Source organism: Aquarana catesbeiana, linkage group LG05 (genome assembly GCF_042186555.1).
Source record: "Aquarana catesbeiana isolate 2022-GZ linkage group LG05, ASM4218655v1, whole genome shotgun sequence".
Classification (NCBI taxonomy): Eukaryota; Metazoa; Chordata; class Amphibia; order Anura; family Ranidae; genus Aquarana; species Aquarana catesbeiana.
The window spans coordinates 485,120,341-485,144,121 of record NC_133328.1 but is presented as its reverse complement, the minus strand read 5'-3'; positions in this window follow the sequence as shown (position 1 = coordinate 485,144,121).

The following is a 23,781-nucleotide window of genomic DNA, read 5'->3' as shown; positions in this document are numbered from 1 at the left end:
AACACCAGCTTCCGTTGTCCCGACTGTCCCTCCCAACCTGTTCTTTGCATCGGAGAATGCTTCAAGCGATATCACGCTCTCGAAAACTATTAGCCCATATTTCTAATACTGCCATTTCCCCGTTTTCAATTTCTGCCCTGAATATTTCCCTGCCTCAACCAACCATATCTTACATGTGAACTGACCCTGGCCTGTTTCTCGACTATGCCTCTGCCTACTGTCTGCATTGTTTATCTGCCATGTTTCTGCCTTTCACGTGAAAAGACCCTGGACTGTATTGACTATGCCTCTGCCTACCGTCTATTTCTGCCTTTTACCTGCACTGACCTCGGCCTCTTGACCATGTTTTTGCCTGCCCCTTGGATTGATCTTTCACCCTGCTACACAGGGGTCTCACATATGTGAGGGGTTCCAAAATAGTGGTCTGAGTTCAGAAAACCAGTTTTTGGTTTTCTGAGTTCCCAGAACAGGGTCTGGTTGTCCGGAGGCTTCAAAGCGATTTGGATGGGAAAAGCCTCTACCCCATTCCCATTCTTTCCTGACCGATGCCCTAAGCTTGATGGTCCTGCCTGCTCCTGGGACAAATTCTCTGGCTGTGCTGACCATACCTCTGCCTGCTGCATGTACTAACTATGGACAGTATTCCTGCCTGCTGCATGGACGATCCTTTGATCCTTTTGCTGCTGCTGACCACATCCCTGCCTGCTATCTGGACCAATGCTTTGGCTGTACTGACAACATCACTACCTGTACTGACTATTCCTGCCTGCTGCCTGTTTTTCTGTCGCTGTCCCCGTTACTGCCTGCTACCTGGACCGATGCTCTCCTCTGTGGACCACTGCACTACTAAAACCGCAGGTAATCTTTTCTTTACCCTTTGCTCAGCAGAATGTATTTTGGTTTGTAATTGGTATGTACAGTACATGCTATGTGTTAGAAATATGAAGGGGCTTCAACAATGTGATAGGTTGGCAGGAATTTATGTGTGTAATTTATGCTCCTAGAACACCTGACAGTGCTACTTGGATGTTGAGCCTCTGTATGTGGCCAGGCTGTGTAAAAGTCTCACACATGTGGTATCACCATACTCAAGAGGAGTAGCAGAATGTATTTTGGGGTGTCCTTTTTGCTATGTACATGCTATGTGTTGGAAATATCTTATAAATGGACAACATAGTGTAAAAAATGTGTTTTCATTTTTTTCCCAAAAACTTCTGGAAAAAAAGAACTGTTCAAAAAGACTCATTATGCCTCATAGATTATACGGTGGGGTGTTAGCTTTCCAAAATATGGTAATTTTGTGGGCGTTTCCATTGTCCTGGTGCTCCAGGGTCTTCAAAACTGTAATAGGTGGTTGAGAAATGAGGTGTGTAATTTATGCTTGTAGAACGCCTGATGGTGCTACTTCAATGTTTGGCCTCTGTATGTGGCCAGGCTGTGTAAATGTCTCACACATGTGATATCGCCATACTTGGGAGGAGTAGCAGAATGTATTTTAGGGTGTCAGTTTTGCTATGTACATGCTATGTGTTGGTAATATCTTATAAATGGACAACTTTGTATAAAAAAAAAATGTGTTTTCATTTTTTTCCCACATATTCCAAAAACTTCTGGAAAAAAATGAACCCTTCAAAAAACTCATTACGCCTCACAGATTATACATTGGGGTGTTAGCTTTCCAAAATGGGGTCATCTTGTGGGTGTTTCCATTGTCCTGGTGCTCCATGGCCTTCAAAAGTGTAATAGGTGGTTGAGAAATGAGATGTGTAATTTATACTCCTAGAATGCCTGAAGGTGCTATTTCAACGTTGGGCCTCTGTATGTGGCCAGGCTGTGTAAAAGTCTCACACATGTGGTATCGCCATACTCAGGAGGAGTAGCAGAATGTATTTTGGGGTGTCATTTTTGCTATGTATATGCTATGTGTTGAAAATATCTTATAAATGGACAACTTTGTGTAAAAAAAAATGCATTTTCATTTTTTTTCCCACAGTTTCCAAAAACTTCTGGAAAAAAATGAACCGTTCAAAAGACTCATTATGCCTCATAGGTTATATGTTGGGGTGTTAGCTTTCCAAAATGGGGTCATTTTGTGGGCGTTTCCATTGTCCTGGTGCAGCAGGGTCTTCAAAACTGTAATAGGTGGTTGAGAAATGAGATGTGTAATTTATGCATATAGAATGCCTGACAGAGCTACTTCAATGTTGGGCCTCTGTATGTGGTCAGGCTGTGTAAAAGTCTCACACATGTGGTATCGCCATACTCGGGAGGAGTAGCAGAATGTATTTTGGGGTGTCAGTTTTGCTATGTAAATGTTATGTGTACATGTGCTACGTTGGGGTGTTAGCTTTCAAAAATTGGGTCATTTTGTGGGCGTTTCCATTGACCTTGTGCTCCAGGGCCTTGAAAAGTGTGATAGGTTGTCATCAAATGGGATGTGCAATTTATGCTTGTAGAACGCCTGATGGTGCTACTTGGGTGCTAAACCTCTGTATGTGGCCAGGCTGTGTAAAAGTCTCACACATGTGGTATCACTATACTCAGGAGGAGTAGCAGAATGTATTTTGGGGTGTCATTGCAAGTATGCATGTGCTGTGTGAGAGAAATAACTTGTTAATATGACAATTTTGTGCAAAAAAAAAAAAAAATTCCCAAGAATTGTGGGAAAAAATTACAACTTCAAAAAACTCACAATGTCTCTTACTAAATACCTTGGAATGTCTGCTTTCCAAAAAGGGGTAATTTGGGGGGTATTTGTACTTTCCTGGCTTGTTAGGGTCTCGAGAAATTAGATAGGTCTTCAGTACATCAGGTCTGATCAGATGTGATCATTTTTCAATGATTTGCACCATAGCTTGTAGACTCTATAAAATTCACAGAGACCAAATGATATACACTAATTTGGGTTATTTTTACTAAAGATATGTAGCAGTATACATTTTGGCCCAAATTTATGAAGAAAAATTACTTATTTGCAAAATTTTACAATATAAACTAAAAAAAGTGTTTTTTTTTTTATTTCTCTCTTTTTTTGCTTATATTGCAAAAAATAAAGAACCCAGTGGTGATTAAATACCACCAAAAGAAAGCTCTGTTTGTGAGAGAAAAATGATAAAAAATTTGGTTTGGGTACAGTGTAGCATGACTGAGTAATTGTCATTCAAAGTGTTAGAGTGCTGAAAGCTAAAAATTGGTCTGGGAAGGAAGGGTGTATAACAGCCCTGTATTGAAGTGGTTAACCACTTGCCTACTGGGCACTTAAACCCTCTTCCTGACCAGACCAATTTTCAGCTTTCGGTGCTCTCACACTTTGAATGACAATTACTCAGTCATGTAATACTGAACCCAAATGAATTTTTAGTCCTTTTTTTCATACAAATAGAGCTTTCTTTTGGTAGTATTTGATCACCTCTGTTTTTTTTTTTTTTTGCGCTATAAATGAAAAAAGACCAAAAATTATGAAAAAAATGCATTTTTCTTTGTTTCTGTGATAAAATTTAGCAAACTATTAATTTTTCATCATAAATTTTGGCCACAATTTATACTGCTACATATCTTTGGTAAAAATAACCCAAATTAGTGGATATTATTTGGTCTTTGTGAAAGTTATAGAGTCTAAAAGCTGTGGTGCAAATCATAAAAAATTGATCACACCTGATGTACTGGTGGCCTATCTCATTTCTTGTAACCCTAACAAGCCAGGAAAGTACAAATACCCCCAAATGACCCCTTTTTTGAAAGTAGACATTCCAATGTATTTAGTAAGATGCATGGTGAGGTTTTTGATGTTGTCATTTTTTCCTACAATTCTTTGCAAAATTAAGATTTTTTTTCCACAAAATTGTCATTGTAATAGGTTATTTCTCTCACATGGCATGTGTATACCACAAATGATGCCCCGAAATACATTCTGCTATTCCTCCTGAGTATTACAATACCACATGTGTGTGACTTTTCCACAGCCTAGCCACATAGAGAGGCCCAACATGCAGACAGCACCATCACATGTTCTAGGAGCATAAATTACACATCTAACTTGTTGACTATCTATTACACTTTTGAAGGCCCTGGAGCACCAGAACAATGACACGTGACACTGATGTGGCACTGATGATAGATGGCACTGATACGTGGCATTGATGGCACATGACACTGATGACAGATGGCAGTAATATGTGGCACTGATGACACGTGGCACTGATGACAGATGGCACTAATACATGGCACTAATTCATGGCACTGATGACAGATGGCACTAATACGTGGCACTGATGACACATGACACTGATGACAGATGGCACTGATATGTGGCACTCATGACACGTGATACTGATAACAGATGGCATGTGACACTGACAGGTGGCACTGATGACAGATGGCACTTATACGTGGCACTGATGACACGTGACACTGATAACAGATGGCACATGGCACTGGGAACAGGTGGCACTGGGGACAGGTGGCATTGGGAGCAGGTGGCACTGGAGACAGGTGGCACTGGGCACAGATGGCACTGATAGGTGGCACTGGGCACAGATGGCACTGACAGATGGCACTGGGCACAGATGGCACTGATAGGTGGCACTGGGGACAGGTGGCACTGGGGACAGATGGCGCTGATAGGTGGCACTGGGGACAGTTGGCACTGATAGGTGGCACTGGTAACAGATGGCACTGACAGGTGGCACTGGGGACAGATGGCACTGATAGGGGGCACTGGGGACAGATGGCACTGTGGGCACTGTGCTGTGTTAGTGTGGCACTGTAATGTGTGATTTTTTCACTTAAGCTGCAGCAGGAAGCTCTCCCTCCTCACATGCGGTCTCTGTGTGAGTAGGGAGAGCCGGCAATGAGAAATGATCTCATATGTTTACATATGAGATCATCTCTCATTGGACACTCCGATCGAGTGCTAAATGGCTGCTGTGATTGGCCATTTAGCACGATCTGTGATTGGCCGTGATTGGCTGTGATAGACAGATTTCCCCTGATGCGCGCCCGCGACAGCATGCAGGGAGGATGTAAACGGGAGGACGTCCTGCTCGCTTCTTTAGGAGTAGATGTAAATGCAGTGTATCTACAGAATAAAAATGTCAATGAGAAATATATAACATAAAAATAAATACCACACAGAAAATATGGGGGACCTTACACAAACAGATCCCATACTCACATATGGACTGAGACAAGTCTCAAAAGCCATTAAACCAACAGGTGGTCTATTTTGGGACATGAAGGGAAGGAACCAGCAAAGACCCGCCAGGGGACAGATGGAGGGCAAGCATAACATAGGAGCCAAAGAATGTGACCTTTGATGTCCCTCAATGTCCAACATGATTTGCAGCTGCAACAAAAGTGTATATCTAAGTAGTCAAATATGTACTAGGAAGGCCAACCATATGAGTAATATATACAATATGTGAAGGGACTATAGAGTGTATGACTCAATCAGGTAATATTATAGACCTATCTGATAATGAGGTAGATACCTGGAAAGCCAACCATTTATATAGTTGTATGTAGTAAGTAATGGAAAAAAACTACATAGTATACAAGCAAATCAAGTAAAAGTTTGGGTATGGAGACAAATGAGGAGTGAGGTGCAAAGCAATATTGATAGGGACAACAATAAAAGGGAAATTGTGATGAAAAAAAAATAACAAAACCAGACAATAAGTGACATGTGAACTCTGTTGCACAGGTGTAGAGATAAGTGTTGTTTAGCATGCTAGTGAAGAGTTATGCCCCGTACACACGGTCGGATTTTCCAATGAAAAATGTTCGATGGGAGCTTTTTGTCGGAAATTCCGACCGTGTGTAGGCTCCATTGGACATTTTCCATCGGAATTTCCGTCACACAAAATTTGAGAGCTGGTTCTCAAATTTTCCGACAACAAAATCCGTCGTCGTAAATTCTGATTGTGTGTACACAATTCTGATGCACAAAGTTCCACGCATGCTCGGAATCAAGCAAAAGAGCCGCACTGGCTATTGAACTTCATTTTTCTCTGCTCGTCGTACATGTTGTACATCACCGCGTTCTTGTCATTCGCAATTTCAGACCAACTTTGTGTGACTGTGTGTATGCAAAACAAGTTTGAGCCAACATCCGTCGGATGTTGTCGGAATGTGCGATCGTGTGTACTCATAGGACTGCTTACCATAATCCATGTGTCCTCAGCATGTGAAGTGTGGGGCCATGGAGAGAGAAATCCCATGATGCTATTCCCTCCACATATACCCCCAGAGGGCGTGGCAGGTTCCACGATAACTCCATATGCAGGTGGCTGAATGGCTCAAAAGCCAATCAATCAACAGGTGGAGACAAGATGTATCTATCCCGGCGGCTAAAGGGAAGGAACCATGGGACAAATGGAGGGCAGGCATAACATGGGAGCCAAAAAAGTGTAATCTTTAATGTCCCTCAATGTCCAAGATGAATGGTAGCTGCCACAAAAGTGTATATCTAAGTAGTTAAATAAGTACTAGGAAGGCCAACCATATAGTATATATGTGAAGGGTCTATATTGTGTATGACTCAATCAGATAATATTGTAGATATATCCGGTAATGAGGTATATACCCGGAAAGACAATCATATATATAGGTATATGTAGTAAATGAAGAAAAAATCTACATAGTATACAAGCCAATCAAGTATGAATGTGGGCATGGAGACAGATGGAGAGTAAGGTCATCGAAGTTTCCCTTTAATTGTTGGCCCCATCAATATTGCTTTGCACCTCACTCCCCATCTGTCTCCATGCCCACACTTATATTTGATTTGCTTGTATACTATGTAGATCTTTTTCATTACTTACTACATACACCTTTATATATAGTTGGCTTTCCGGATATCTACCTCATTACCAGATAGGTCTATAATATTACCTGATTGGGTCATACACTCTATAGACCATTCACATACTGTATATATTACACATATGTTTGGCCTTCCTAGAACATATTACCAGTTCATTACCAGGTCTGTAATATTACCTGATTGGGTCATACACACTTCACATATATACTAACTTGTAACTTGATACATGTGATTCCCTAAATGTAGCATGTTACAAAAGGTGATCTTTTCCCTTAAGTTATTAAAGATGCAAGTTTCCAAGAAGACTTATGCCGCGTACACACGGTCGGACTTTTCGTCTACAAAAGTCCGACAGCCTGTCCGACAGACTTCCGGCGGACTTTCGGCGGACTTGCAGCAGACTTTCTAACGAACGGACTTGCCTACACACGACCACACAAAAGTCAGACGGATTCGTACGTGATGACGTACACCGGACTAAAATAAGGAAGTTCATAGCCAGTAGCCAATAGCTGCCCTAGCATGGGTTTTTGTCCGTCGGACTAGCACACAGACGAGCGGATTTCGGGTCCGTCGTAGTTACGACGTAAAGATTTGAAGCATGTTTCAAATCTAAAGTCCGTCGGATTTGAGGCTGAAAAAGTCTGCTGAAAGTCCGGAGAAGCCCACACACGATCGGATTACCAGCCAGCTTTAGTCCGTCGGCGTCCGTTGGACTTTTGTAGACGAAAAGTCCGACCGTGTGTACGCGGCATTAGATCCATTCTTCTAGTTTTATACAATTCTGAAAATGAAATTATTCTGAAAACAACATATTTTTATACAGAGTTACGGAGAAGAAGTTAGGTTGCATATATACCGTAGTATTCAAAGGTTAAGAGTGTTATTGGAGTAACTAACCCAGAGATAAGAAGTCCAGGCACAATCCTCACTTCAAATGTTTTTTTGAAATGCCCATTTACAAGAGAAGCAAAAAATACAACTGTTAATAAAATACAATTATTTTTCTTGAACACTTGAATAGTAATGGTTTTGTAAGTGATCAGAACTTAAAGTGGTTATAAAATTTCACTCAGTGTCTCTGAGTGAAATATTAAAGGGTAAGGTGGGCCTCCTCCCGCTCACTCATCCTGGAGATACTAAGATACTAAGGAGGAAGGATGTCCAGGTTCAGGCTCTTGAAGGTTTGCAAACAGATGAAGGATGCCTGGCTGGCAGCCTGATGACCCATAGGCTCAGCCATGTCTATGTGAGTGTGTCTGGAGGTAACCTCTGACCACACCACTGATGAGGTGCCTGTGGCTGTAGATCTGTACCAAGCGATGGAGCTTGCCGGTGGGAAGGGACTCCACATTGTCCAGGTCCACTTGCAAACAGGCCAGGGGGGATAGCCTCTTGCTCCTGAAGCTGTGAATCATGCATCCTCTCCACACAGTCCTCTCCCTCTGGGGAACCCTCTAGTCCAAACCCCCCCTCCTAATTGTTTGGTGCACATTCATGTTGGAACAGGAAGGGGTCATCCTCAAACTGTTTCCACAAAGTTGGGAGCATGAAATTGGCCAAAATGTCTTGGTATGCTGACACCTAAGAGTTCCTTTTACTGGAATTAAGGGGCGAAGCCCAACCCCTGAAACACAACCCTACACCATAATCCCCCCTCCACCAAATGATTTAGACCAATGCATAAATCAAGGTCCATAAAGACATTGATGTGCGAATTTGGGGTTAAAGAACTTGACTGGCTTGACCTCAACCCGATAGAACACCTTTGGGATGAGTTAGAGTGGAGACTGCTCTACAGGCCTTCTTGTTCAACATCAGTGCCTGACCTCACAAATGCGCTTGTGGAGAAATAGTCAAACATTCCCATAGACACACTCCTAATCTTTGTGGACAGCCTTCCCAGAGGAGTTGAAGCTGTTATAGCTGCAAAGGGTGGGCCAACTCAATAATGAACCCTACAGACTAAAACCGGGAAGCCATTAAAGTTCATGTGCATGTAAAGGCAGGCTTCCCAATACTTTTGAGAATATAGTGTATTTACCACTATGATTTTAATTAAATATCTTATTTCTGACAGAAGTACCTGTTTTTCCTTAAACCTTTGATCAAATGTATACAGACATTTCAAAATGACCCACTAATGTGGCAGTTGTGTCCAGGCTTATCTCTTAGTCATTTAGCCCAATCTTAAAGTGGTTGTAAAGGGTGAAAGTTTTTCCCTTCACACATTCTAGAAATGAAGGTAAAATACCTTCAGTGTGCAACTTCCCCCGCAGCCCCCCCAATACTAACCCGAGCCCAATCCCAGTCCAGCGATGTGCACAAGAGTAGCTGTTCTCCGGGATCTCTCTTTCCTCATTGGAGGTAGTGGGACTGAGCCACTCTCTGTGTCCCATAGACGCACACACAGCTGGCTCTAAAACGAGCAGGCACAAGTGCCCCCCCAGACAAAGCAGCTTGCTCTGGGGGCACTTGGCAAGAGGGAGGGGCCATTAGCACCAGCGGGAGACCCGAGAAGAGGATCGGGGCTACTCTGTTCAAAACTGTTGCACAGAGCAGGTAAGTACAATGTGTTTATTGTTTATGAAGAAAAAAAAACAAACCTGTATAACCACTTTAAATTCTGATCACTTACAAAACCATTACTATTCAAGTGTTCAAGAAAAATAGTTGTATTTTATTAATAGTTGTATTTTTTTGCTTCTCTTGTAAATGGGTATTTCAAAAGAACCTTCATTTGAAATGAGGATTGTGCCTGGACTCCTTATCTCTGGGTTAGTTACTTGAATAACACTCTCAACCTTTGAATACTATCTATGCAACCTAACTTCTTACAATAGCCAATACCACTTGAGGGTGTGAAAAATAGTTGTTTTTTATTAATGGGTGTATTTCATTGCTTCTCCGTGTAACTCTGTGTAAAAATATGTCGTTTTCAGAATCATTTTCAGAATTGTATAAAACTAGAAGAATGGATCTAAGTCCTCTTGAAAAGTTGCATCTTTAATAACTTAAGGGAAAAGATCACCTTTTGTAACATGCTACATTTAGGGAATCACATGTATCAAGTTACTTTGGAACCGTCTCCCATACCCCTCCCCCACCCTCTGACAGTAGGTGGGGGATCCTTCCCTACACCTGCTGTCACATTTTAAAAACAGCTCATCTGTGCAGGGCTCCTCCCACACAGGCACATCATTCATTCACAGAGTTCTGGCAGATGGCTTGAAGTTCCCAATGAACTGCAAGGGTGCTGGCCAGTGCTTATGTAGTTCATTGAGTATTCCTAAAGTTCAATAACTGTTTGCTCGTATGGAGGTACAGGCAGACAGCTCTGCTGAGTATTTATAGGAGCCTGGCATTGCAATTGTCATCCACTAATTGTGCGTTAATTTTATTTGTAACGACACCCCGAGTATGAAAGGGGTTAAAGTCATTTAGGACATTCTATACCCAAACACAAAGGCAGCTACCGAACACTTCAATCAGCCGAACAAGGAACCCATACAAATAATCCACCCCAAAAACGAGACAAGATGCTCTGTCTTCAGGGTCAAGCAGGAATCAACTCATTTATTATAACACATGGAAACAACAGATAAAATAACTCAGAGACTCTTTCCCCCCCACCCTTGGAAAAGAGGGCGGGTTAAACTGTCCAATGACAATGGACACACAGGTCAGGTGTGTTTAACGTCTCATCAGTACACAGTGTTAGCAGGGAGAGCTGTTGGAAGAATCCCCCCTCCCTCCAATGCAATACACATCCTGTGATCAAAGACAGACAAACACAAACCCCCCAATGCAATACACATCCTGTGATCCAAGGCAGACAAACATAATAGAACATTGAGAATAAAGGAAAAATCTTGCGAGCCACAATAATCCAATGCCCAGTGAAAAACCAACTTAAAGTGGTTGTATACCTTTATTTTTAACTTTTACCTACAGGTAAGCCTATAATAAGGCTTACCTGTAGGTAAAAAAAACTGTCAAATTTTCATTGCAGATCCAAAGCCCTGTCACGGTCTATACTTGCATCTGTAAGCTCTGGAGGGGTAATAGAGCTTACAGATGCAAGTATAGACAGTGCTAGGGCTTTGGATCTGCAATGAAAATTTGACAGTCGGACTAACCCTCACACATATCACTGAGAACAAAAAAAAAGGTATGATGTCTATGGAGCCATAGAGAGCCTGATTGGAGGTCGTATCTTGCTAGCTACACAGAGCCCGGGGGTGGCTCCACAGCGTGATTTGACGCAGCTAAACACTGTGTTACATGCTCTAAGGTGAGCGCAACCACTTTGGGGGGTCACTGAGGCACATCACGGCATGTTTTGTGACACCTGGACTCAGCACGTTGGATAATTCGGACATTTATTTTACCATTTGAACACGTTATGCACAGAATCTCTTTTTGGGAATTTTTTCTGAACACTGTTATATGAAGTTTTTTCTGGATGATTTTTCACTATTTACATTGCTTTATTTAAGAATCACTTGTCACTCATATGAATGTATTTAAGTATTGCATGTTACACTGTGTGTGAAGCATTGCAAATATTGCACGTTTGTATTATTTATTTATTTATTTATTTAATGCAGAGTATTCACCATTAGGTGTGTTTTTTTCACTTGTGATTAGTTTGTTTATTTATTCTATGTACACATAGTATATTATATGTTGAGATAACCTAATTATTTGCACATTACACTTAGGAGGAATTAGAGATATTTCTTATTTTATTGTTTACGGTATCACTATGGTGAACAGTCACATATGATACACACCTAAGCGCAGCGCAATTTTTTATTTATAATAGAACATTGGTTTGCAGGAGGCTGGAATTCAGTCCCCTCCAAAAGCCTCTTTTCCGGCTAGGTCTGTCACATTATTTATATATTTTTTTTTTACAAAATGTGAACTTGGGTTTTACATTAGCTAATAAACTATAAGAACTTAAACTCTGAACTTTCTGTATTAATTGATGGCTAACAAGTACAAGTACTATACTTCTGTCAATGACCCAAAGACCTGTTATGCTGTGTACACACGGCCGGACTTCCCGACAGAAAAAGTCTGATGGGAGCTTTTGGTCGGACATTCCAACGGTGTGTATGCCCCATCGGACTTTTTCTGTCTGCATTTCTGATGGACTCAGATATAGAAAATGTTCTAAATCCTTACTTCGGAAATGCCGACGGAGTTTAGCCCGTTGGCAAGTCCGGCCGTGTGTACGTGGCATTAAAGTTGTTAGAGTGGGGTAAATTACTGGAATTGCTGCATCATGTTACTCAAGGTTTTGGTTGTAGAGGTTTGCTAGAAAGCTCAACCATCTTTGAAATGAAACACAAACCATATGTAAAGGTAAAAGGTTTTTATCCTAATGCATTCTATGCATTAAGATAAAAAGCCTTCTGTGTGCAGCAGCCCCTTCAGCTCCCCTAATACTTACCTGAGGTCCATCTCTATCCAGCGATGTGCTCGAGTGCCTCTTCCGTCCGGGACTCTCCCGCCTGATTGGCTGAAACACAGCAGTGGCACCATTGGCTCCCGCTGCTATCAATCAAAGTCAGTTAGCCAATCAGGAGATAGAGAGCAGGTGGGGTGGAACCACGGCTCCATGTCTGAATGGACATAGGGAGCTGTGTCTCGGCTCGGTTGCCCCCATAGCAAGCTGCTTGTTGTAGGGGCACTCAACAGGAGGGAGGGGCTAGGAGAGCCAAAGAGGAGAGTCAGGGCTGCTTTGTGAATTCCACTGCACAGAGCAAGTAAGTATAACATGTTTGTTATTTTTAAAGAAAAAAATAAGACTGTACAATCAGTTTAAGATGGATTAGGTAAATTGTTGTTTTTCTAATTTTGGGGGGCGGGGGGTTTAGATTCTAGTGCCATGCACATTCCAGCTACTGAATCTATGAGTTTCTGGTCTATATCCTTGCCTGTTCAGGTGACACACAGATACTTCTGATTACCAATGTAGAGGGTTTTTTTTTCATTATTCAATATTCATTTAGTGCTCCGAGAAAAAAATGCCAGCTCTATTTTCAAACACCAGGTCCACTTGCTAAACTGTTGATTTTGTTATTACTGTAATGTGAAATGAAAAAAGCTGATGACGTTTTTTAATATTAGCTGACATTTTTACCAGGACATGCTGCCAGTGAATCTGCTAACTGAAAAAAAATCAGGATTCCTTTAACGTATTTAATGTAATGTATTCCTTTAATTGATTATCAAAGAGTCTTGCGAGCAACTAGTGTTTGTTGAAATAATCTAATATCTCAGCCAGCAACTGGTAGCACACTCCCAATATAAATGTGTTAAATAAGTGTTAAATAAATAAACAGTTTCCATATCTCAAAGGGGAGATTTCAGGGGTCTGTTGAGATCCCTCACATCTCACCAAAGCCTCCCTACCCCCCAACAGGGTTGAATAGAGAAAAAAAAAGAAACAATGTAATAAATAAATATTTTAAAGTGAAATTGTAAAAAAAATAATAAAACATAAAATAAAAAACACTGACACTGACTGTCCACTCCCCCTCCCAAAAAAAAGAAAGCATTGTTTTATATATATATATATATATATATATATATATATATATATATATATATATATATATATATATATATATATATATATATATATATATATGTGTGTGTGTGTGTGTGTGTGTGTGTGACATTATGTGACAACACTAAAGAAATTACACTTTGCTACAATGTAAAGTAATGAGTGTACAGCTTGTATAACAGTGTAAATTTGCTGACCCCTCAAGATAACTCAGCACATAGCCATTAATGTCTAAACCGCTGGCAACACAAGTGAGTAACCCCTAAGTGAAAATGTCCAAATTGGACCCAAAGTCTCAATATTTTGTGTGGCCACCATTATTTTACAGCACTGCCTTAACCCTCTCGGGCATGGAGTTCACCAGAGTTTCACAGGTTGCCACTGGAGTTCTCTTCCACTCCTCCATGACGACATCAAAGAGCTGGTGGATGTTAGAGACCTTGCGCTCCTCCACCTCCTGTTTCAGGATGCCCCACAGATGCTTAATAGGGTTTAGTCTGGAGACATGCTTTGCCAGTCCATCACCTTTACCCTCAGCCCCTTTAGTAAGGCAGTGGTCGTCTTGGAGGTGTGTTTATGGTTGTTATCGTGTTGGAATACTGCCCTGCGGCCCAGTCTCTGAAGGGAGGGGATCATGCGCGGCTTCAGTATGTCACAGTACATGTTGGCATTCATGGTTCCCTCAATGAACTGTAGCTCCCCAGTGGCGGCAGCATTCATGCAGCCCCAGACCAAGACACTCCCACCACCATGCATGACTGTAGGCAAGACACACTTGTCTCTGTACTCCTCACCTGGTTGCCACCACACACTTGACACTATCTGAACCAAATAAGTTTATCTTGGTCTCATCAGACCACAGGACATGGTTCCAGTAATCCATGTCCTTAGTCTGCTTATCTTCAGCAAACTGTTTGAGGGCTTTCTTGTGCATCATCTTTAGAAGAGGCTTCCTTCTGGGATGACAGCCATGCAGACCAACTTCATGCAGTGTGTGGTGTATGGTCTGAGCACTGGCAGGCTGACCCCCCCGCCCCTTCAACCTCTGCACATGCACTCAACTTCTTTGGTCAACCATGGTGAGGCCTGTTCTGAGTGGAACCTGTCCTATTAAACCATTGTATGGTCTTGGCCACCATGCTGCAGCTCAGTTTCAGGGTCTTGGCAATATTCTTATAGCTTAGGCCATCTTTATGTGGAGCAACAATTCTTTTTTTTCAGATCCTCTGAGAGTTCTTTGCCATGAGGTGCCATGTTGAACTTCCAGTGACCAGTATGAGAAAGTGAGAGTGATAACACCAAATTTAACACACCTGCTCCCCATTCACACCTGAGACCTTATAACACTAACGAGTCACATGACACTGGGGAGAGAAAATGGCTTTATGGGCCCAATTTTGACATTTTCACTTAGGGGTGTACTCACTTTTGTTGCCAGTGGTATAGACAGTAATGGCTGTATGTTGAGTTATTTTGAGGGGACAGCAAATTTACACTGTTATACAAGCTGTACACTCACTACTTTACATTGTAGCAAAGTATATATATATATTTACAATGCTTTCTTTTTATATAAATAAAAAAAAAAACTACTGACTCAATCTACACCTCATCAGTGCTGCATATTAGTGCCACTGTCACATGGCATTTAAAGAAAGTATCGGTAATCGGTATCGGCAAATACTTGAAAAAAGTATCGGTACTTGTAAAAAAAGTGGTATCAGGACAACCCTAATTTCAATGTGTGATTTTATCTATGTAGTTTTGGATCAAAGTCCAATATATCTTCTGTGCAAAAATGATACTATGGTAATCTTCTTTTAAATCTTCTCATTCATAAAATAAAATAAAACTTGCTCCCTCCGTTATCACCTGTCATTCACAGCTGTGTTAGTTCACCATTTGCGAGCCGTCGATCTTAAATGGAACACAGCCAGGCTCAATTTAAGCCACAGACAATCAACCCAATGCCAAATGTGTCTCCGTATGTTACTTTGGAAGCAAATTCTGTTGTTGTCACTTTGCATTGGCTTACATAATCACATTTTTCTTTTTTTTTTAAATCAATAATATTCCATTCGCGTAGCTCAAATAGGGAATCAGCATTATTCATAATTTCTTCCGTAAAGTGTGCAGTGAACTAATTAATCCACTTGTGAAAAATCAAAACATGAAAAACATAAGTTTCAGTGACATAATCCTTAAACCGCTATTTCAATGTGTGATTTTATCTATGTGGTTTTGGATCAAAGTCCAGTATATCTTCTGTGCAAAATGATACTGTGGTAATCTTGTTTTAATCTTTTTAAAAAAAAAAAACTTGCTCTCCAATGTTCCCCCTCGGGTTTTGTGCTCACCTTAATTGATGTGACCTGACAACTAAGTTTGGTCAGAAAAAGCGAACAGCCAAAAAATGAGATGTCTTTTTCTCCTTCCAGTTTCTCTGTATAGGTCTCTAAATGGCAGTAATTAACCGGCGCATGCAAAAGATAAGAGGCTCCACATAGTGCTTAAACTGTTTAAACGTTATTAAAATAAATATATTGCACTCACATGCATAAGGTGTTCCAGTGCACCAATTAAGTACAGCGTTATTTATATCCACAACTCTGTGACAACAGCTCCATGCTTTACTAATGGGTATCTCAGCATCTTGTTCCAACGTGTGCCCCTTCCCCTACACGTTACGTCACATGGTCACGTGACTTCCTCAGGGGGATTCCTATTGGTCAACAAGACGCTCACTGCTTTTATTTCTAACCCGCTTCGTTATCCTCTGTCATTCACAGCTGTGTTAGTTCATTATTTGCGAGCCGCTGATCTTAATTAAAACACAGCCAGGCTCAATTTAAACCACATATAATCAACCTTTAATGTACTTGCCATTGAGGTTGGCACTTAGTAAATTATTGAAAGTTTTTACTTTGAAAAAACAAATCCAATAACATCCTTCTTTTGTATCTGGCGCTTAGAAAAGGCCACGCTGTGAATTCAGTTGATACACTACCCACAGAGGAAATTGGGCCTTTGGGGCAGCAGCGTCCAAGATGGCCGCTTAGACCGGGAGCTCCGCGCTACGCCACAGCTGCAGATTAAGCCCTTGTTCCGGCCTGGCACACATACCAGCTGACTGGGGACACCACCAGTTACAACTGGATGTCGTTTAACCCCACCCGGAGGAATCTCATTGCCACTCTGAACGACTCCACAGCGCGGCGCGGCCATCCCAAAATGGTGACCGTCACCTCACGAGGCCTGACCTGCCTGTCGGACTCCATAGCAGACCAGGATCAAGGGGCTCTTCCTTCCTCACAATCCTCTGATGCCACAGTGAGTACTCTCCCGGGGATCACCTCACCAGCATCCACTGAGTTTCTGATAAGGAGGACATTAGGAGGGGCAGCTCTCACCCCTCAGCAGAAACTGATACACAGCCCGGATCCATGGAATGCACAGATCACTGCCACCATACACGCTGATATGCAGCAGATTGGTGCCAGAATTGAAGTGATCGAGCAAAAATCTGACCAGGCGATCCTGAGAATTAACCAGAATACTTCTAGAATCCAGGATCTCCAGGACCAACTGGAATCTGCTACCTCAAAAACAGATGACCTCGAAAACAGGTAGAGACGATACAACTTCCGTATCAGGGGGCTCCCCGAAACCGTCAAAGACACCCACATGGCAGTCCAGGACTTTATCAAAAGTTTAATCCCTAACATTCCAGCCCATCGTTTGGAGCTTGACAGAGCCCACAGGGCGCTACAATCACCTCGCCCTGATGGTCTGCCAAGAGACATCATCGTGAAACCGCATTTCTATGCGGTTAAAGAAGAAGTGATGAAACTCTCCAGGTCGGCGGAGAAGCTGATGATCCAGGGCCACCAGATTCAAATCTTCGCTGATCTATCCCCATATACAGTACAAAAACGAAGGGCCCTGAAACCGCTATTACAAGTCCTGGCGGGCAAAGAGATCACGTATAGATGGGCCTTCCTGCTAAGATTGAACTTCTCCTACCGCAACAAACGATAAAGCTTTTCTTCGTTCCGAGACGGGGAATGACTTCTCTTACACCTTGGATTGATTACTCAGGAAGTTCCACAGTCTTTGTCTTCTAGAGGAGCATCGTCTGTCAAGAGATCATCACCCACCAGCCCAGTATCGCCAGTATGGCAGAAACAGCTTCCCAAACGATCGAAAGAATCCTTTCCCCCATGAACAGGCCTGCAGTTTGTTCAGACCCAATCTATGGTCTTCCCTTTAGACTGTGTCGGTGAGCGGTCTGCTGACATACTAATGGTGACTTTCCTCATCTGAGTGCTCCCCAGGATTACTTTTAAGATCTTTACGGGTTCAACTTACCTTTGAAAAAATTTTTTTTTCTTTTGCTTTTTTTATTATTTTTCTTTCTCCAACTATTCAAAGATTTTTGAACACTCCTACTATGTGATAGCAGGGCTTAGACTGCAATGTTTATATACCGCTATAGTTTTACTCAGAGGCGGCGTTGACTGGAGTGGTCGTAGTGCGCCTCCCTCTGGCTCCGATAGGTGAACTTTAGTTCTTTCCTCTATCAGACCCTGAATCTCTCGACCCTCGGGTCGCAGGGCACTTCTTTCGGGTACCGGCCCAGGCAGGGATGGGTCCCACTCTGGTTCGCGGGGATTGGGGTAACTACTATAAGATGCACTATCTAATGATTTGTTTCTTCACTCCTCTCTCTTTCTCTGCTTTCTTGCTCCTCTTCACTCTTCTTTCCCCTTTCCTCTCCCCCACCCCCCCTCCTCTTCAGTCACAGGAACTTGCTGGATCTCCCTCTTGCTGTAGCACAGATCGAATCCACCATGCCACTGTGGTCGCTTCCTATCTGCCAGGGACAACAATGAAGTCAGGTGAGATTCACACACACTTAGTATCACACCTATTGTTTCACCATGACTGATTCCACGCCGATGATCGGAACGCTCAAGATATTCTCCCACAACGTACAGGGCCTTAATTCCCCTGTGAAGAGACACAAAATACTGCAACAGCTTCACACACTGAAGGCTGATGTAGTACTGCTCCAGGAGACTCATTTCCCTGCTACCTATGAACCCAAATTTCTTCACAAAAACTTCATGCATTTTCACCTAGCTAATGCTGACAACAAAACGAGAGGAGTGGCGGTCTGCTTCTCAAACAGAACTCACTTCGTGCACGCAAATACCATCACAGACCCCGAGGGACATTACATACTAGTGACAGGAACGATTAATGGTGAGGCTTACACGTTTGTCTCCGTACTATACACCGAACACACATCAAGACCTCTTTTTTGACGCCACGCTGAAGATCCTAAAGCCGCATTTCGTTGGCACAGTAATAGTGGGGGGAGACTCCAACACCCCATTCGACTTCTCCTCAGACAAATCTAACCCCCTGCAGCCCAAAACCAAAGGGCCCCCTAAACGTAGCCTTCGGGTAGCGCAGATAGTCCAATCTTATGGCCTGATTGATATCTGGAGGTAAATGAATCCCCAAACTAGAGACTACACACACTATTCGTTTCCCCACCACACTTTCTCCAGGATAGACCACATATTTGTCCCACCACATGTAATCCCGAGAGTAATCGCCTCCAAAATATATGACACGTCACTATCTGATCACTCAATAATGTCACTGTCGTTAAAAGGTGGGTCGGGAGTGAAGGGGCCCTTTAAATGGCGCCTCAATGAAACTCTCTTGAGCAACCCAACCCATTGCACAATTCTAGAAAAAGCCTTATTCGATTACTTTAGTGAGAACGACACGAAGTCGGTTTTGCCGGTTTGTCTATGGGCAGCACACAAAGCGGTGATGAGGGGCAGGCTCTTACAACTCTCCCCTCAACTTAGGAGGGAGACCAGGGCAGAAGTTTCACGACTCACAGCAGACTTCCACCTGTTGAGTAAAAGACAAACAAAATCCCACGCCGGACAGCCTGGCCAAATTTGACTCGGCTCGAGTAAAACTCAATCTCTCTCTCACTACTTCAGTGGAGAAGCACTTGCGGTGGTCAGGCGCACGTTTCTATTACCAAACAGATAAGATAGGCTCCAAGTTGGCAACCAAACTTAGCCCGAGGGTTCGCACCTCGGTTTTTCCCAAAATTCGAGCCTCGTCTGGCAATTTAACACAAAATCCAACAAGGATTATGGAATCATTTCATAATTATTACTCACACCTCTATGAGAAATTACCTCACACGCCTTACAAGGCCAGAGAGCTGTTCCTCCAAGAGATTACCCTGCCTCACCTGCAGCGAACACACCGAGAACTTCTAGACGCACCCTTCTCCTCTGAGGAAATATTAGATGTCATTAAATCCTTGAAAGCAAACTCTACCCCGGGTCCGGACGGTTTTTCGGTATGTTATTATAAGAAAAATGGCCCACGTTTGTCCCCTTACATGGCCCGGTTATTCAACTCCCTCTGGGATGGAGCCCCTCTCCCAAGTGATTCAAACTCAGCTTTTATATCGGTCATACCTAAACAGGGTAAAGACCCAAGCGAGGTTGGCAGCTACCGCCTTATCTCGTTAATCAATAACGATCTCAAAATAATGACAAAAATCCTAGCAAACAGGATGTCTAACTTCATAGCAAATTATATACATAGGGACCAAGTGGGCTTCATCCCGGGGAGACAAGGTCCGGACCAGGTTCGTAGAGCTATCGATTTAATTTTCCTTCTGCAGACCAAGTGGGACGGCGGCCCTGCTCAAGAGGGTTTCCTGTTGTCACTGGATCTGCAGAAGGCCTTTGACTCCATGTCATGGCCCTACCTTTTTGACATTCTAGAGCGCTGGGGGTTCGGCGAAGGTTTTCTTGCAATAATTCACACACTGTACTCATCACCCTCAGCTCAGGTGCAATTAATGGGTCACTACTCGGAACCCTTCGATATTCGTAGGGGAACTAGACAGGGCTGTCCCCTTTCACCCTTGATTTTCGCTATTGCAATCGAGACACTGGCTATAGCCATTAGATCGAACGAGAACATCAAAGGAGTGAATTGCGGACCTGACATTCACAAGTGTGCCCTATTTGCAGACGACATGTTATTGTTCCTGACAGCCCCTCTCATATCCACACCAAATGTCTTCAAACTCCTCAGAGACTTCGGCGTCGTCTCAGGTCTTCAGGTGAATGTAACTAAATCCGTGGCCCTCAATGTTTCAGTCCAGGCACCTCTAATAGACCAACTCAAACAACACTTTCCCTTCACGTGGGCAGGACACTCAGTTCCCTATCTAGGTATCAAGCTGACTAAAACCATTGGAGACTTATATGCCGCCAACTACCCCCCCATGTTCTGCTCTCTAGAGCTGGATCTACAGAAATGGTCAAGGGAGGGTCTGTCATGGCTGGGTAGACTTAACGCAGTCAAAATGAATCTCCTGCCCCGTATTTTATACCTGTTTAGCTCACTTCCTATTCCAATTAAAAAATCTATCCTGTCCAAATTTCAATCCAGGGTGATCAGATTTGTCTGGGGTGATCGGGGTCACCGCTTTGCTAAGGATATTCTGTTCAGGCTTAAGACTCAAGGTGGCCTAGGTCTACCAAATTTATGGCTCTACTATCAGGCAGCACAGCTGGCACAGTTCTCAGCCATATATACCAAAAATCGCAGGCCTGATTGGATCTCCCTTGAGAGGCAAGCCGTACCACATTTCACACTCGACTTCTTAGCATGGAAACCTCCCAAACATAGACCGGCTATTCTAGCCCCTACCTTATCTCACTCCTTAGCCCTCTGTGATCAATTACATAAAAATGTCAACTTGATATCACCCTTAAGGCGTCTCACGCACCTGTTTCACAACCCTGATTTTCCCCCTGGGATGAATATATATGCATTTCATTGGTGGCTGAACAAAGGCATTTTCCGGATAGGCCATTTCTTCACACCTAACGGCCCCATTTCACTGGGCTACTGTCTGAGTACCCTGGAAATGCCTACCTCAGAAACGTTCAGACTGTCACAAATACGGCACTTCCTTAGCTCACTTTGGACCGACAAGTAGAACACCCCTAAGGCCACGATGTACAAGCTATGGTGTTCCTCGATAGGCCCCCAAAAAGGCGGGATATCCATCATTTACGCTTCCCTGGCAGATAGGACAGATGTCCCGGCATACGCTCAATCCTGGGAGTTGGACCTAGACATCCAGTGGGATCCTGACATGTGGTTCCAAGCCTTCAGCAGATCATCTAAAGGTATCTTAAATACTGCTTTGATAGAGGCTAACATTAAAGTCTTCATTAAATGGTACTATGTCCCAGCCAGGCTCTCCAGGATATTCCCAGACTCCTCACCCCTATGTTACAGAGGTTGTGGTCATATCGGCACGATGCATCATATCTGGTGGACGTGCCCCCGCATACGGAGTTACTGGAACAAATTTCTTCATCTTCTAAGGAGAGTCTCTGGGATAGATGTACCACAGGACCCCACATACTTCCTACTAAACCGCAAAGTACACAACATACCTAAAACTACACAACAACTTATCTTCTTTATGTGTTTGAGAGCCAAAGTCACACTAGCGAAAGCCTGGAAAACCCCTTCGGTGTCCATTTTGGCCACCAAACGGAAGATTTTGTGGATAATGTCACAGGAACAAATAGTGGTGAAACTGCGTGACACAGTCCAACGCTTTAAAGGGATCTGGGAACCCTGGGCCAGGTATGTCAGTATCCCACTTTACCCGGGCCATCTACTAACGTAGGGGGGAGTTCAGCGAGACTACAACCCTTCTCCACGTACCCCACCTCACCTCCCTTCCTCTTCCCTCCTCTTGCTTCCTCCTTGTTGCTCTTCTTTCTCCTCTTTTTCTTTTTTCCCCTCTCACACACTCTAACATCAGATAATGGCTTTACAAGGCTAAGACCTGTCCATTAGCTTCCATAGATAGTCCTCAACTGTTCATTTGGTACCCCAGCATAGGAGATGGCCAGTCACTTTTTTAATTCTTTTCCCTTTTTTTTTTTAATCTAACCTAGGCAATGGGACCGTTGGCTCCATCCCGGGGGTTGCGACGCCTGGATACCTCCCCGGCGGGTGCTTCGATGGGCGATAGGGGGGTGCCTCTCCTGGGAGGGGTCCTGGAGCTCTCTCACTCCACAGTGTGTTCCCATTGGGGTGGGGTGATGATCTCGGGGGCCTGCTCGGGGGGGGGGGGCTCCTGGTTGAAATTCCTCTCAGGCTGTCCGGCTTCTGTGGTGGAATACTTGGGTTCCCAGCCGAACTGCGCAACAGGCGCTGGGGGTCGGAGCGTTATGCCCCCTCCTGCCTGACGACTCATTAAATCTGGGGGAACCCTCCTCAGGTGATTTGACACACAGCATACGTTATAATGCATGTAATTAGGGCCACGCTATACCTTGAGATTACAGGTTCCACACACTGTGAATTTTTTATCTTTCTAGGGCTCCTGGTATTGCTATCTCCTCTTCTTCTTAGTTAGGTCTTCATAATTACATAAGAGGAAGGTGCATAGTTAGTACTTTAATGTTACGTCAGTAAATGCACCAGGACTTTATTGTTATATCACCCTTGTAAGAGATATGTTGTTCATCCAATGTATTTACCTCCTTTGGCTGCCTTAGTCATTGAGGAGTATAATATTGTATGTTATGTCATTGTTATATCTTCATTGAAAAATTCAATAAAAATATTGAACTAGAAATTGGGCCTTTGGGCATTCCTTTCTTAATACTGCAACTGAAAAGCTTTTTACATTTTGTTCTGTTAAAACAAGGGTTTTCTGTCCACAAGCACCTAACAAAAGGTTGTGCAACAGGCATCTATTGTTGACCATGGTGAGGCCTGTTCCAAGTGGAACCTATCCTGTTAAACCGCTGTATGGTCTTGGCCACCGTGCTGCAGTTCAGTTTTAGGGTCTTGGCAATCTTCTTTTAGCCTAGGCCATCTTTATGTAGAGCAACAATTCTTTTTTTCAGATCCTCAGAGAGTTTTTTGGCATGAGGTGCCATGTTGAACTTCCAGTGACCAGTATGAGAGAGTGAGAGCGATAACACCAAATTTAACACACCTGCTCCCCATTCACAGCTGAGACCTTGTAACACTAACTAGTCACATGACACCGGGGAGGCAAAATGGCTAATTGGGCCCAATTTGGATATTTTCACTTAGAGGTGTACTCACTTTTGTTGCCACTGGTTTAGACATTAATGGCTGTGTGTTGAATTATTTTGAGGGGACAGCAAATTTACACTGTTACGCAATCTGTACACTTACTACTTTACAATGTAGCAAAGTGTCGGACTGATGCGCTGGTATCGGAAATCCTGTCCATGACCCAGCAATCAGCACCGTT